Genomic DNA, 16,029 nt, shown 5'->3' on the forward strand with positions numbered 1-16,029 from the left:
GTGGGCCAGCTCCTGGCTAACAACACGGTGAGGAAAAGGCTAGAAAGTGCTAGTGTGAGGAGAGGCCTGGCAGGAAGCTCCACACTGCACAGGCCCCACAGCCTTCAAACCTTGCTTCTCCAAGACAGCCTTGGGTCTTCTCCCTCCTTCCTCCAGGCCTACAACCCTCCCATTGCTCCTGGCTTTAAAGCCAACCAGAAGCAAGGCCAGGATGGTCTTGGGGGCCTGCAACTGAATTTCCTCTGCTGGCTCTGACACAATTGGCTAGCTGGCACCAGGAAAGGCAAAGGACAGGGTCCCACTGGAGGGCCAGGTCTAGCAGTGTACCAAGCCAGGCCACGACATTAAGTGCCACCGAGGAGAGGCAGGTGAGCACTGATCGAAGAAGGGGAAGAGCAGTTTAAGATCATGATTATTCGTACAAAAGCTACACTCACCTCCAGGCTCTCTCCCCCACTGCATTCCCTTCAGGAGGGGCCTGAACTGTTGGTGAAAGGCTCACTGGCAGCAACAGAGCAGGAGCCTGGAGGCATGGAGCGCCCATGGGGTGGGCTGGCCAACAGGACAGCAGAGCAGGGAGAGGACATCTGCCATCTCCATCAGGCAAGGAACAAGTGAAAATCCAAGAGCTACTTCAGTCAAGAGGCAGAGAGGCCCCAGTGCACTGGTTTCTGTGGCCCCAGCCCCATTTACCAGCAGCAGCACCACCCAGGGTCTCACAAGAAATGCTGCTGCTCAGACCTCACTGCATAACTTGCATCTGAACCTCATGGGACTCACATGCACATTTCAAGTCTGGGAAGCACTGAGGTGGGTTATAAGTTTTCTACCTCCAGGAAAGCCCAATGCTCTGTAAACGCTAAGTAGTAAACGCTCAGTCGTTGGGGGTCGAGAGGAAGAAGATAGCTCCCAAAGGGAAGACATGATTTCCCAGGTAAATAAGCCCAGAGAGTGATTAATAAAAATGGTGGGCTTGGAACACAAGACAGCGAGGTAGAGCCTAGTCACCAAGCATCTATGGAGGCAGGGCACGGCCAAGGGTAGGGGCTGCCGGGCCTGAGTGGTAGGCAGAGACCTCAAGGGAGGAGAGGAGCAGGACAGCACAGTGGTAAATAGGTGGAAATTCCACATGTGAGGAGCTAAAGAGCACCCAGAAAGCCTGGGCAGCCCTACTGTAAAAGACTATCACGGTCGTCTCACCTGGTCCAGCGACACCCTTCAGATGAGGTAACTGAGCCCCAGAGCAAGAGACACAGCTGAGTCACACAGCAGGAGCTGCCGAGCCCATTGCTCACTCCACAATTTCAAAACCAATCCTGGTAGTCATAAGAATAACAATTCTTATGCCCACCAAGGACTCTGAAAGAATTAAAGCTAAACAAAGCAAACCCAAACTCCTACCATCTTCTACTTCACATGTCAGACAAGAAAATATTTCATGATCAAAAAGGAGGAGGAACCACCTCTCAATGTAGAGGAGCCCTTCCCTAGAAAGGGTGGTTGACAACCCTTCACCCCCATGGTCATTGTGGGTTGGTCAGAACTCTTGAGGCAAGCTGGCATCGAGGCAGCGCTGCCCTGCCCCATGACACGGCAGGCCAGGATGACAAAGAAATCGCACCCTAAAGGAGAATTAGAAAAAACAAAACCTGATACCAGACAGTAATGATGGGACTTTAATTGGCCGGGCAAAGACTAGAATACTTCCTGAGGAAAAAGAGAAAGGTATTATTTTAGAAATAAGACCAAGGATGAAAACATGCAAGCCCTATGGTCCAGAAGTGCACTCCAAGGTATACACGAACAGAAACCTACCCACCTGCTCACCAAAACCCGGGCAAGCGTGTGCACAGCAGCCCTGTTCACAGGAGCCCGACACCTACACGACAGGGGGTAGCCAAAGGTATAGGGACGGTTACCCAGCCATGCACAGGACTGAACATTTACACATACAGGTGTGCTTTTTATAGGTTAAAAATGTTGGTGATGTCACACGGTTTGATTTACGTGCACATACATGAGTCTCTTGAGCATTCTGTTGACCGAAGAAGCCAGACTCAAAACAGACTATGTGGTGTGATTCCATTCACGTAAATTGGAAAGCAGGCAACACGGATCCAGGGATGAGGGGAGAGTGGGGAGGGGGAAGGGGTGACTCAAAGGACTCACGAGGGGCTTCTGGGGCTGTGTTTCTCATTCTGGATGCTGGTTACATAAGTATGTCCATCTGTGAAGAACCCTCGGAGCAGTCATTCACAACTACACATATTTCCTACGTACGATATACTTGAATACAATACAGTGCACAGAAACCTTCAGGATGGGAAGCAAGGCCCAGTCTTGGTCCTGATTAGCAAGTAGATCCAAGCCAGGAAATAACCTCCCTGAACCACTAATAACAACAATCACAAGACAAGAAAGAGAGAACTGACAGGACAGAGTGGCCACATCCAGGGCAGAATATCCGTCTTGGAAGAGAGAACCCTACAGACCAGCCAGGAAGCTAGAGGAAATCTAGAAACCACCATAAAATCATGGTTGCCATTCAAAGTAACAACAATGTGATGACATTTTTTAATCCTAGCATCTAGCTGATATTTCAACAGATAGGAAGAACTCCACTCAGGCAAGCCCAGGAGAGGAAATTCAGAGCTGCAGGTGAGGTACAAACAGTATACCTTCCACCAAGGCCCAAGTGGGTCCCTGAGCAGCTAGCTGGATGCATAGGAAGCCAGGAAGAAAGTAGTTGTAGCCCTCCAGTATAGGGGGTCAAAGGGAGCCACTATGCAGAAGGAAACAAATGACTCAAGGAGCTACAGCCAAAGATCAAAGATTAGGTTGTTTTAATCCAAAAAAAAAAAAAAAAAAAAAAAAAAAAAAAAAAATCAAGTAGAGATACCATAGGCACCTGCTAAAGTTTTTAAAAAGGCCTTTTTAATGGTAAAATTGGTGAACTTCTATAGAGAATCTCACACTCTTTGGTCCTGTGCCCAAGGCTTTTTAAAGCCTCCAGGTGTGGTACTTTACAGAAGAGGTCTCACCCATCCAGCAGTCATCTTGAAGGGTCTGACACAGGAGAGGCCAACAGCTCAGAAAGGGAATCGGACAGAGAGACCAACTCAGACTTGAAAAAAAAACACACACAGTGTCATTCTACTTTTAAAATGGAGTCTCAGTGGTGCTGGAAGGATTGTTTAGCATTAAGAAACTGGGTTTACAGATGGAAAAAAAAGAAAGGAAGGAAGGAAGGAAGGAAGGAAGGAAGGAAGGAAGGAAGGAAGGGAAAAGAGGTATTTATCTTCCTGGAGAAGTAGAGCCAGGGGGTGAGGTGAAAACAGGGCTACTTAGGAGGTAACAAAAACTCTGCCCTAAAAACACCCGGAACCCCCACTGGCAGGGGGTAGGATGAAATGTAGGACAGCGCCACCTTGGAACACTCCAAGTAGGGACAGGAACACAGAAACCACAGCTACACCCGACACTTCAGTGAATCTCAAAATAGAGATTAGTGCCTGGCTCTGAGTACACAAAGAGCAAACCCAGTGAACCGCTGTTCAAGGATCCAGACAAGCCCAAGGAAGCTACAAAGAAAAGCTAGGGAACAGTTAACCCACAATCTAAAAGAGTGGTGATTTCTGGGGGGAAGCAGGGATAAGCTGGGGAGCAACACAGGTGGGTGTCCAGGGGCTATTTCTTACATGGGTGGGGGAAGCAAGGGTGTGTGTTGCTCACTAGTTATACCTATATGTGTGCATGTGTAATTTACACCCTCCCATTAACACTTTTGTAAATAACCTGGAGCATAATCTTCAAGTCAATTGAGGAAGCTGGCATGCTCTGTGCAGAAGTCCCAAAAGAAAGGGGAGCAGGACAAAACCTTCTAGAATTCTTCTTTCTTTTCCTTCCTTCCTTCCTTCCTTCCTCCCTCCCTCCCCCCCCCCAACCCCCTCTCTTTCTTTCTCTTTCTTTCTGGAACTCAAAACCCTGAGGATCAAGACCTGAGCTGAGATCAAGAGTTGGACCCTCAATCAACGGAGCCACCCAGACACCCCTGGACAAGACCTTCTAGATTCAAGGAGGAGCCAGAGACTACAGCTATGTGATACTCGCTGAGCACATCACTTGACCCAGGACCCCACACTGCAGAGCCACATGGCTGGGCAAATATGGCAACAATGTGCCAACAAGGGCTTCAGAGAGCTCCATCCCACTGGAGATGCCCAGAAAGTACCACTCGGTCCTAAATAGAAAGCAACAGAAAGCAGGGCCTCCATACCTGGGAGGCCAAGTGTGCCTTACCCAACAGGATGGAAATCCCAGGAACCCTCCCAAGGAATGGAGGGCAAGAGGGCAGTTAACGCCACTCTAATCGAAAATATCAAAGTCTAGCATACATCTCCCCTCTGCAGCCTCTGCCCCCTCCAATTCGGAGTCCAATCAACCCTGAGTTATCTTTCTCAAACACCGATCTCATCCAGTCACTCCCCTGCTTAAAGCTTTCAATGAATTCCCGATGCCTGGATAAAGTCCACACTCCAGCCCGGCCTGCAGGGTGCTTCCCCAGAGAGGATCTGGCCCACCTCTCAGCTTGGTTGGTCCACAGACATGCCTGAGTGCCCCTCTGCGAAGCCAGCCCTGCATTTCTCCTGGAACCTATGTCAGCACTAGCCGCCCAGCTGCTTCCCTCTGTGCACCCGCCCTGTGCTCATGTCCTCCCCCCCAGACCCCCTACCCACCCCAAGCAGGCTCCCAAGGTGAGGGACCCTGGGTCCCACTAGCCCAGCAGCCACAGCTACACTGTGCATGAAGGAGACCCTCATAAAGGTTTATTAGGTGAGCAAATGCTGGTCAGAAAGGTTTAGTGCTAAAAGAGTGAAATAATACGTGAGAGAAGACAAGGAGGCGGTGAGAAGGGGGCAACAAGAAAGGAGAGAAGGCTGCTCAGCGCCCTCCCATGTCAGCAGTTCCAAAACTACTGTTTACATTCTTCAAAATTAGGACTCCCAAAGAACCAAAGAACTTTCATGTGGTTTACATGTTACTGTAGTTGGTGCTACTGTTCTACATTTACTGTATTAAAAAAACTGGTAATTAACACAAATACTTGACTCAGAATATCAATAAAAAACACGTTAACATAAATGCCACGATGTTAACATAAATACATTAAAAATGCTTCTTTATGAAAAAAAAAAAGATTCCAAAATTTAAAAAAATTAATTAGTGAAAAGAGTACTACTGTTTTATATTTGGCATTTGTTTTACGTTTTAAATCTCTTTAACATCTGGCTTAAAAGTAGCCAGATTCTCATATCTGTTTCTACACTTAGTCCATTAGGATAATTGGTTTTGATTAAAGTCTATCAAGAAATGTGACTTCACACAGATAAAAGAGAGGAGTATTTTAATAATCCTTTCAGCTAACTGTGGCTATTCTTCACTGACATCACACTAAAACCCGACAAGCAGAGGTTTCTTAAAAGCTGCAATGGAGACTCTGAAATCGTATCTGTGACTATCTCAAATTCGGTTACGCAAAAATCCATTGGTTTACACTGCACTCATATTCACGCAGGATTTTGCAACATCAAGCACTGGTCATTTGGTTCACTGAGTGAATCAGATCTTCCAAATGTCACATTTCATTATACAACACCAAAAAAATCCATGTGTTAATATCACCGCTGATGTTATCAGTGAAGTCTAAGTCAGGCTCACCGTATGAATAGTTTTCCAAAACTCTCATTTTCCCTTAAGGGTTCTAGCTCTGGCAACAAATATCATCAGTTGTTTTCCTTAAAGTGGCAAAGCTCACTTTGTTCATTTGAGAAAATATCTGCACAAATTCTCCAAGTCTGAGTAACCACACCTTGTCTGTCGGTTCTTCTTTCAAGTAAAAACAATATTTCATGAGGAAAAAGCACCTAGTTCAGGGCTCAGCCCAAGCAAATGCAAAGTATGTTTCTGGAGACAACAGTTGTACTCCACAGTAGTCACACATACTCCGCATTTTATCACACGGAATACTAAAGACGTGTGTACCCCAGAGTCTAGATTTACTACTCAGTCATCTGTACTGTCTCCCCCAGTCACTCGTAAGACTGAATGTCTCAGTCCGGAGCACCAACAGTGGAGAACACAACTCTGGGCAACACGTACACCCACCACAGCTTTGCACAGGACAAAGGCCAGTAACTTCTAAGAATTATGAAAAGGGTCTTGGGGAATCCAAGGGGTCTGCAAACCACTCTGAGAACAGCTGACATGTATTAGCTCAAATATTTCTAACAACCCATTTTACAGGCAAGGAAAATGAGTCACAGAGAGGCACTCTTCTCAAAACCACACTTGTTCACCAAATACTCTAAAAGGCAGGGCTGACAGAAACTCCAAACAGGTCTCCAGAGGCCTGCTTACTCAGAGCTGGCAATGCTTTGGGAGCAAGCTGGGCCTTTGCATGCCGAGGGCCCTCCAGAGGCAGTGGTCACAGGTGGTCAGAGAGGGAGGAGGGGGAGGGGTGCTACAGGAAGCAGGATGTGCAAGCTCCGCTGCCTGCTGGGGGCATGAAGTCAAAGTCCCCTCCTGCCGAAAGCAGCTAAGCCAGCCCTGCTGCCCTTATCAGCGTCAACACATGCATGGAATGTGGGACTTTGGAAACAGTCCTCTCCCCTTTGCCTGCACCCCTCTGGCGCTCAGGTTCATCTACCACAGCCAAAGGACAACCCAAGCCCAGCGTTCAACCCACCTGCACCTGGAGCCTCATGGCAGGTGAGAAAGGCACCTGCTGGAGGTGGCCCAGGGCACCTGAAGAGGCTATGGCTTGGCCTCTCCCCTCATCACCAAGATCACCCATCTACCAAGAAAGAGCCTCACATTGCTGAGAGAGAGGTCACCCTGCCCAATGTCACACAACACAGCACCGCTGGCCCAAGCACCTCTCATTCACTGACACAGTGAGAATACCAAGAGAAGGAAAGGAGCCCAGCTCTGAGTTCCCAGGAACCCCCAAAGCCTCCCTCTCAAGGCTCTTCTGGAAGTGGTTAGCAAAGGCCAAAGTTTCCATAGGACAGAAGAGTCCCATGTGCCAGAAGGGAAGGAGTTGAGACTGGTAGAATAAGGATGACCCAGAGAGTCCCCTCTGTCCCCCAGCTCCTGGAGGGAGGTGGGGAATGGACCCGCTCACCAAGCTTGTAGTGGTCCCTCCGCAGTTATCAAGGGACTACCAGCCACCTCCAGGCTTTGTCCAAGACAGTCATCCTGCCACCCCACTCCAAACGAAAACCTTGACTGTCTCCAGGCCGAGGCACTGCTCAGAGGAAGCCCACAAATACACGTGTTCAAGGCTGCCACACGTGTGATTGTGTTTACCTGACCCTTAGAAATTCTCTACCCACCTCCTAGCTATGTGACTTGAAAATAATTGCCTAACCTCTCTAAGTCACTTATACAGTGAAGATTGATAAAATGATTGGCACTGCACGGGTTATGTTCCAAGGATTAAACTCCGAATGCCTCCCACAAGGGCTAGCATGGGGTAAGAGCCTAAAAGGGAGCACCCAACCATCTTCTGCCACACTTTCCTAGCATTCTGTCAGGAATTCTCCCAGTTTTCAGGCAAAGCTAAAGTAGCACCTGTCAGACAGAAACCATCAGCCACCTTCTACTAGAGAGAAGGGCAGGGAAGTCCTGCGGCATGGTAGGAGGAAGAGGCAAAAAGAGCTGAGGCAGGAACCCAGACCCCAGGACCACTCACTCTCAAGACACAACCCGAGTCCACCTACCATGATGTGTACAGGTGGAAAAGAACAGAGAGGGAGGACATGTTGCCTGTGCTCCCAATACCACCTGCTTCTTCCTCAACTACCAGCCACGACTTCTTGATCCCCTCTCCTTCACAGCCACAGCCCAGGCTGGTCTTCCTTCCCTAAAAAACAGCACTTCCTACCCAAGACAACAACCAGAACCACACCAGACTCAAGACACTTGCTCACCTCATTCTGTAAGCTGCCCAGAGCAGGCAGGGTTGTCTTATGTTCCATCTGCCCGCAGATATGCACTAAGCGCCGGGACAGTTCATTGTTCTATTCCAGCAAGGGGAGCTGGGCCAGGCCAGCCAGGTCTTACCTGAAGCTCTGCCTCTCACAGCCACCCCCCACACTGTTTCCTGGCCCCTTATACATACACCTTACCCAGATAACAACCCAGAAAAGCAACCTCAGGGATCAATCTCTCTCCCCCAGGGACCTTGAGGTCAGAGAGAAAAACAGGGGCTCAGGTTCCAGGGATCCCCAGCTATGGCCACAATGGACTCATGAGGGAGCCACAAGGATCCCAAATGTCACTATGTCAGGCCCTGCCAGGGCACACAGAGGCCAACCAGGGCCCAAGAACACCACCACAAAACCAGAACAGGTAAACTCTGAAAGCCAAGCAGGACCAAGAGTTCTGGAGTCAAGGGCAACAGGCAGCTCCCCAGGGACCTCTGAGGAGCTGTCCCCTTGGTGCACACCAGCCTGTGGTCCCTCCCACTGCCACCAAGTAAGAGAAACCATGAAAAGAGCGAGCCCCAGGGGTATCTGGGTGGCTCAGTTGGTTAAGCATCTGACTTCCACTCAGGTCTCACAGCTCGTGAGCTCAAGCCCCATGTCCGGCTCTGTGCTGACAGCTCAGAGCCTGGACCCTGCTTCAAATTCTGTGTGTGTGTGTCTCTCCCTCTGCCCCTTCCCTGCTCATGCTCTGTCTCTCTCAAAAAAAAAAAAGAGTGAGCCCCTTCTGTGTCTGGTGCTTCTCCAAGACCCTAGTAACTAACAGAATCAACCTAACTAGTTTTGCAAATAAATTCAATCCCACTGGGCCATTAGAGTAAAGCAGTTCATGACCACCCCAGGTCATAATGCACTGGTCGATTTGGACTCACCACTTGCTTGATTCTACTACCAACAAAGGTTCTTTAAAGCAGTGGTTCTCGATCTTGGCTGCACACCGAATTCATTTCCAAGTCTTAGGAAACATGGACGTTAGAAATAGTCTAGGCTGGGCTGGCCTCTACCAGCTCCCAGATGATCCTGAGGTCCAGAGCTGAGAACCAGGGCACCAGCAGGCAGGCCTCTTCCAGGAAGCAAGGGTAACAGCACACACTCATCACAAGGTAAGTTCCATGATGTCCACAGAGGGTCAGGCCACTGAGGCTCCGGGTCCCACCTTCCTAGCCATCAACCCTACTGTCGCTTCTCATTCATTTCTGGTACGAGAATTCACCAAGATCTGATAAACTTCCAAAGCAGCACAGGTGAGGGAACTGCAAAGGCCATGGGGCAGTTTTTCTCCTTGAAGGACCTATAACCAGGATGATGAAGAGGCCAAGGGAGCTCAGACTCCAGTGTGTGATGGGAGCAGCACCTCTACTCCGTGGGGGTGGGGGAGTTACTGTTCTCAAAGCACTGGAGTGGCCCCTCCCCACACTCACCTGAGAGAACCCACCCACCCACAGGTGTTGCTGGGAAAGAAGCCTGAGGCCGCAGCAGCAGCAGCCTGGAACGCATGGGACAAGTCTGCACAGCGGCCACACCCGTGCCAGAGCCAACAGCCCTTCCATCTCCACAAGAGGCCAACTCCCCACCTGGAAGCAACCCCCCAGCCAAGCCCAAACACCACCTTTCCTTAGTGGCCCTTAGAATTGCCACGGAATGGATGGAGAGAGCTGGAAGTACAGCACTGGAAGACTGGGCCACCTGCCTTTCCATACCGCACTCTCCCCCCTCATTCATACCCCATGTGCTCACAGGGGTGGCTTACCCTCAAACAGGAAACAGACACCTACTATGCACTATGTATCTCAGAGGCAGCAACAGATGGCTGCCCTGTCCCCTCTCACCCACAGAAGGACCTGCTCTAACTTTAAGGCCACACTCGCCCTCCTCTGCACCCACATGGGACACTACCATGAAAAACATGAAAACCGAGCAGTCTGAAGGAGGGGCTCTGAACCCCTTCCCAAATGTCCCAGGCAGGCTCTTAGAGTCACTCACTCCACTCAGTCCAGCCACACCCTCCCTCAGCAGAGGCACCCCAGCCCGGGCCCTTCCCTCCTAGACTGTGGTGGGCCTGGAGTCACCTCCCGGCTTTCCCTTCCTTATCAAGCTCACTAGGGGCCCACACACAACCCCAACCCCCACGGCTTCTCTGGCTTTGCCACTCCAGACTGCAGCTCTGAGACCTCCCCCAGCCCAGGTCCCTATCCCTCAGGGCAAGGCCCCTCCCAGCAGGAAGCACAGGCTGGCCGTGCCAGGCAGAGTCAAACTGGCCTGGCTTGTTTGGAAGCCCCTAAACCGGAGGCAGGATCCTCTTGGGGAGGGGGCTGTCTGCTGGCCTCTCCCTGCTTGGAGCTCAGACCTCTCCAGACTCCACACTACATGGGCCACAAAGCCCTGGAGTTAAAGGCATTTACCCTCCAGCCCTAGCCTGACCAGTTGCTTGCTTGCAGCCCCAGCAAATTATGTAACCTCCCAGTTGAGTCTCATTTACCAGTCCGTGTAAGAGGAGACTAAGTGGTGGTGTGCTGACCTGGAAGGATTTGGAGAAAACTTAAGTGTGCCCCTATCTCCCGTCCCGAGGTTGACCACTTGTTGGCAAGGCTGTGAGTGCCAGAGGGCAGAGACCAGCATGATCCAGCCTAGCCACAGGAGTTGGGTGCTGCACCCTTGTGTCGTCCTCAGAAAATCTTGTCAAATAAATAAAAAGCTTGTGAAAGAGCCTCTCAGGTGCCTTGCCCGCAGTGGGTGCTCTGGTGCTAGCTTCTCTAACACACAGCATCTGCAGGTTCACGTTCTTGCCTCATTGCTCTCCAGTCTCCCCTGCCACACTCCACACTGCCACGGTCTTCCTGGGAACTCCCCATTAACTCTTCTCCGACCAACTTCAACTCAGCATGGCATTCATGGATCTCCTCCACCCCAGAGCTGGGCCCTTCCTCCGTGCCTGGAAGCTACAGCCACCATCCCCGTGGTGCCCTCTACACTCCATACAGCACAGTGCCAGACCTTATCACCCCATCTTAACAATCATTTGTTTGTCCGTCTTCCCCAGGCTGAGTGAGCTCTGGAGGGCAGCGATATGTATATGTAAACTCAAGTTCTGCTCCCATTTTAGACACAGGGACACCAAAGCTCAGAGAGTCAATCACTGTCCAAGGTCACAAGGAGAGTAAACGGCAAAGCCTGCATCACGCTCCAGACTTTCTAACTAAGCCCAGTTCCCTCTCACTGCGCTCTGAGTCCCTCCTCAGCCAGGCTCCAAGAGCCAGGAGGACAAGAACCTGATTTGTTGTTTCTTCTCAATGGTGAAAGCTGCTCCCAGGTAGCAGATACAAGAGCCCCCACCCTCTTAGTGATCAGGTCCTGGGGGCAGTGGCTCTCAGCCCCAGTGGGCAAAGCGAGCAACCTTTTGGGTGGGGCTGACAGCTTGAGGCCAACAGGCCAGCAAAGGGGCAACACCACAGGTCCCCTGGGTAAACTGAACTTTATTCCTTCCTCACTCCTCTGACTCTCCAGAACTGCCCAGCCAGCCCTTCTCTGGGGGGCTAGCTGCTGATTAAAAGGCACTGCCCCCGCCCCCAGATCTGACCCTGACAGACAATAAGGACACCGGGAAGGCAGCAGGCCTGTCAGCTCAATAATGCAAAACCCTGTTGCTCCAAGTCCACGACAGCTGACTTCAAGTGGATCGGAGGCTGTGCTTATTAACAAAATGAGAAATCTGATCTATGGAAAGAAAACACTACGTGAGGATTAATCCAGGACTGCAGCTTGTGGAGAAGGCTGGGCTGCCGGCCAAGACCAGGGAATGAAGACAGGATCGTGCCTACCTGTCCCCAGAGCAGGTACTGCGCAGCAGGACAGGACGTATCGCCTCTGCCCCACCTGCGCCTCTTCTTCTCCTTCCAGCAATTGAAGCAATCATTTCAGTTTTGCTTTAATTACAGACCTGGCTCCCTCGGGCTGCTTCTTCCCCTAAGCAGAGCCAGCAACCAGAGGGAGATTTTTCTTTTCAGGAATTGCTTGTAAAAGCTGAGTGACTAATCTACAAGTCCTAACAACTGGCAGGAAAACACTGCAGGGAAAATTCTGGGCACACACCAGCACTCTGAGTCAAACGGCCAGAGAAGCTGGGCAAGAGGCACTCAGCAACTCCCCAAAACTGGTCTGCAGAAAGCCAGAAGCCAAAGGAAGGCAGACCAACCTGGGAGTTCCGACCCTTGAAGCAGGCAGTCAGGTGGGGAGCCCCTCCCAGCCTTCTGAGTCTACTGCCTGCCCATGGGACCCAGAGATTTTCATAACCCCAACTGTACAGGACCAAAGGTTCCCTGGAATGCAGGGTGACCTACTCCTGGGCCAAAAGACTCAGTTCAACCCCCAAGTATCAGCTTCCCATCCCCCCCTCTTGGTGCTAAGAGCCCGCTAAACCAGCAATCTCACCACACAGCTTTGTCTCTAGAGGCCAGCCTGAGGCCGGCCCATCTGCTTTTTTTCAGACCACTTCAGCAACCCTGTTCTAAGTGTACAGTCTCTCCTTGAGCCAGGGCTACAGACCAGCCACATGGCCTGTGCTACTGAAAATGTCTGCAGAAAGGGCCAAGGAGTCCAGGGTTGGCAGATGGGAATGGAGGGGAAGAAGTAAAGCCAGGAGCCAGGAAGCAATAAATGCTACAGCTCCAGAAAGGTCCTGGGTTTGAGTGACCTAGCTCCATCCCTCCAGCCAAAGTCCCTGGACAACAGGCCCAAGTTCAGCCTAGAAGCTCTGGAGGCACCTCCACTACCTGCCAGCTCTCCTTCCCCCCCACCCACCCCCCCAGGACAAGAGGCACAGCAATCCCCACATCAGTCAACAATCCACCGCCACAGGATTCCTATGGGCAAAGCGCTGCCCCTCCCCCCCACCACATATGTCAGAGGGGTGGCCTCCCCGGGTTACACCCCTCCTTGCTGTTGGGGCGGTGGGTGGGGGGCGCGGGAACCTAGCTTTCCAGATGTGCTTGGCAACTCCTACTAGAAAAAGACACTGGGGGTGGAGGGGATAGAAGGCATGGATAAATAACTTCAAAAACGTTCCAACCCATCTGGATCAGCACTGGGCTCCCTTCTCCAGGCAGTCCCACGCTGTTCTGGGTGGGGCCGCTGGGCGCATTATCTGACCTCGTTCCCTGCTCTCCAGAAGTCACTGCCCCCCAGGGAGAGGCATCCCTGCCTCCCCCCCTACCCCCACCCCCAACCAACTAGGTCTACGTGAATATGAACCATCTTAGTAGATAAATAGAATGACAAGCTGGGGCCCTTCAGCCCCCTTCCTCTGCCAGCCGGTCCCCTCCCCCTGCCAGCCGACCCCCTCCCCCAAGCCCATCTCTCTTCCTGCCAAGTGGCTGCCTACAGGAGAGGTCTGGGGGCAGGGCAGCGAGCCCACCAGCCGCAGGGCCTGGTCCTCTGGGAGCGGCTCCTCCAAGGCCAACCCTGCCCCTGCCCAGGCCGGTCTTCCCGCAGGGAGGGGGCAAGAAAAGGGGACCGCAGGCAGAGGAGCACCGCAGTTCTGGAAATAGCAAAATCCCCTATGAGGGGCGGCCGCAGGCGCTGGGCCGTTTGCATAATGGAAGCCCGCCCGCCTGTCAGGCAGCGCAGCTCTCCCGACGCTGTTCGGATTAGATTGCTAATGAAAAGGCACAAAGAGCCAGCGCCCGCTCGCCCGCCGACCCCCGCTCCGCAGACCCGCGCCCGGCCTGGCGCGGCCCCGGGGCTTTGTGCCCGGGGTCCCCCGCCGCTCGCGCCCTGCCGGGCACCGGGACCACAAAGCCCCGGCGGGCTGGGTCCAGCCAGCGGTCCCGCGTGCGCCCCCGCCCAGACCCGGCGGGCGCGCGCCCGCCCACGCCCCTCTCCCCGGGGGCGCGCCCGCCCGCGCCCCCCGTTGCCCCTGACCGCCTCTCACCTCGTGTGCGTCGGCGGCGGCGCTCCGCCCGCCGGCCGGCCGGCCCTGCCCGCGGCCCCTTGTCCTCGGCGCCCGGCTTGCGCCGCCTGCGCCCGCCCCGTCCGCCCGCCGCCGGCCCGGCTCGGCTCCCCGCCCAGCGCGCCCCGAGCGCCGCTCACAGCCGCCCGCCCGGCGCCATCTTGGAAGCTTGTGACGTCGGCGCCGCCCGCTCACCCCTGACCCACATCTGAATGGGCGAGCGGCGGGGCGGGGCCGGGGGCGGTTTGGGGCGGGGTCTCGTTGTGGGCGGGGCAAGAGGGGCGGGGCGGAGCCGGCGAGAGGTCCGAACACTGGGCAGGGCGGGGCGGTGGGCCTGCTGGACTGCGCCGTGGGGGGAGGGGCGCGCAGGAGGCACCCGGGACCCAGACGGTGGGCGCCCCGCCTGACCCAGACCCCAGGTGCAGGGGTAGGACCGCGACCTCACCCCGAAACAACCGGACCGCCCAACCCCCTGGGATGGGGACTCTGGACCCCCACATGCCCACGCCCAGCCCACACACGCAGAGTTGATCCCCTTTGAGCCTGACCCTGACCCCTTTGAAGCCCCCCCCAACCCCTAGCGACCTGCGCCCCACCTCCAGGACACTTTCGCGCCCTGGCTCCGTGCCCCCCGCAGGGACCTCGCCGTCAAAGGCGCAGCCCCCGGGGACTGCAGGTGGCGTGATCTGGGCTCCCAAGGAGGCCCAAGTTATTTGTGTCCTGTAGGGAAAGGGACTCCACCCCCACCCCTGACCCCCGCGACCCCTCGGGTCCCCGCTCTCGCAGCCCCCCGGGCTGGCCCTACCTGCTCAGAGGACGTGGAGGTCTCGAGCACTCGGTGTTCAGCCAGCCCCTTCCGGTGACCACAAACCCTCACTGGCCCCTGGGGTCAAGCGACGCGCCTAAGCTGGCCCGCCTGGACCCAAGCTCGTGGCCCGATGGCCTGCTGAGGGACTGGAGCTGGCCCCGAGCGTGGCCGCTTCTCTAGGGGTTACTTAATGGACCTCTCTCTACTTTGAACACCAAACAAAAGAACACACCACTGTCAACGTCTGAGAGAGGAACCCAGACTTGCCATGCAGAGAAGTTGTGCCCTAGCACTAGCCAAGACCCCCTCTTGAAGGCTGGTTATGCGACCATTCTTTCCAGATTAATGCATAAATTTAAAGTATATTAAATGTAAATGTATATTTAATGTAATGTGTAAAATTAATGTAATCCTAACAGGACTTGACAAAATTCTAAGTTCACCTGAAAGAATAAATAACCAAAACCAGCTCTCATTTCCCACAAATGAAGGTGGACTTGCTTTAATAATACTTAAATTATAAAGCTACCACAGTCAATTCAGTGTGGTACAAACCAAGAAAGAAAGGGGACAAAAAGCCTAGAAACAGATCCTAGAAATGGTAAGAACATAACAAATGAAACGAGAAATATCAAACATCGGTAAGGAAGAAGAGGCATATTCTGTGATCGAAGAAACTACTGAAAAAATGTCAATACTCTAATAACCAAAGACATGCAAGTTAACACTACAATATACTGGGGCACCTGGGTGGCTCAGTCAGTTAAGCGTCCAACTTTGGCTCAGTCATGAACTCATGGACCAGAACCATGAGTTCGAGCCCCCATCGGGCTCTGTGCTAACAGCTTGGATCCTGGAGCCTGCTTCAGATTCTGTCTCCTCCTCTCTCTGACCCTCCTCCATTCATGTTCTGTCTCTCTCTGTCTCAAAAATAAATAAACATTAAAAAAAATAATAAACTACAACATACCGAGGGTTTGGTTTTATTTTCAGGAATCAGTTTCAAATTATAATCTTCAAACAGGCAGGGGTCTGATGAGTAATCACTCTCATATATTGTTGGAAGTACATAAATTGCTTCAAAATTTCTGAATGTGAATTTGGCAGTATGAGCCAAGTATAAAAATCTTTTCAAATGATCAATACCCCCTTGGAGCAGTAGTAATCCATCTTCTGGGACTCTGTTTTAAAGAAATTAACCACATTTGCAGACCATATGCTTGATGATCTTT

General features: G+C 52.6%; 1 protein-coding gene across 4 annotated transcripts in view; it reads right to left on the reverse strand.

Moving 5' to 3' along the window:
- Window positions 1-14,021, reverse strand: part of HIC2 (HIC ZBTB transcriptional repressor 2) — a 28,526-nt gene extending 14,505 nt beyond the window's left edge. For all 4 annotated transcript variants that reach the window (XM_042910645.1, XM_042910646.1, XM_042910647.1 and 1 more), the window contains exon 1: window positions 13,972-14,021. The gene's annotated coding sequence lies outside the window, so the exon portion shown is untranslated. The remainder of the gene's footprint in view (window positions 1-13,971) is intronic.
- Window positions 14,022-16,029: the final 2,008 nt, after the last annotated feature.

The sequence above is a fragment of the Panthera leo genome, chromosome D3, assembly GCF_018350215.1.
Source record: "Panthera leo isolate Ple1 chromosome D3, P.leo_Ple1_pat1.1, whole genome shotgun sequence".
Lineage (NCBI taxonomy): Eukaryota > Metazoa > Chordata > Mammalia > Carnivora > Felidae > Panthera > Panthera leo.